The 574-nt window shown below is 48.4% G+C and overlaps 1 long non-coding RNA gene across 1 annotated transcript in view; it reads left to right on the forward strand.

Annotated features, from left to right (window-relative positions):
• Positions 1 to 500: 500 nt before the first annotated feature.
• LOC139024505 (uncharacterized) overlaps positions 501 to 574 on the forward strand; it is a 4,056-nt gene continuing 3,982 nt past the window's right edge. Inside the window, exon 1 of the long non-coding RNA XR_011475828.1 lies at positions 501 to 569. This is a non-coding gene — a long non-coding RNA (uncharacterized lncRNA). The remainder of the gene's footprint in view (positions 570 to 574) is intronic.

Consider the following 574-nt stretch of genomic DNA (forward strand, 5'->3'; position numbering starts at 1 on the left):
GTTGAGTCTTTTATTTCTAACCCCTCCATCGCACCGGTGATCCTTTTTTCTACCCTCCCATCGCAGGTGAGTCTTTCTTTCTACCCCTCCATCGCAGGGAGTCTTTAATTTCTACCCCTCCATCGCAGGTGAGTCTTTCTTTCTACCCCTCCATTGCAGGTGAGGTCTTTATTTCTACCCCTCCATCGCAGGTGAGTCTTTCTTTTCTACCCCTCCATCGTAGGTGAGTCTTTCTTTCTTACCCTCCCATTCGCAGGTGAGTCTTTATTTCTACCCCTCCATCGCAGGTGAGTCTTTTTTCTACCCCTCCATCGTAGGTGAGTCTTTCCTTCTACCCCTGCCATCGAGGTGAGTCTTTATTTTCTAACCCCTCAAATCGCAGGTGAGTCTTTATTTCTACCCTCCATCGCAGGTGAGTCTTTCTTTCCTACCCTCCATCGTAGGTGAGTCTTTCTTTCTACCTCCATCGCAGGTGAAGTCTTTTAATTTCTCAACCCTCCATCGCAGGTGAGTCTTTCTTTCTACCCCTCCATCGCAGGTGAGCTCTTATTTCTACCCCTCCATCGCAGGTGAG

Source organism: Salvelinus sp. IW2-2015, unplaced genomic scaffold (genome assembly GCF_002910315.2).
Source record: "Salvelinus sp. IW2-2015 unplaced genomic scaffold, ASM291031v2 Un_scaffold1588, whole genome shotgun sequence".
NCBI lineage: Eukaryota > Metazoa > Chordata > Actinopteri > Salmoniformes > Salmonidae > Salvelinus > Salvelinus sp. IW2-2015.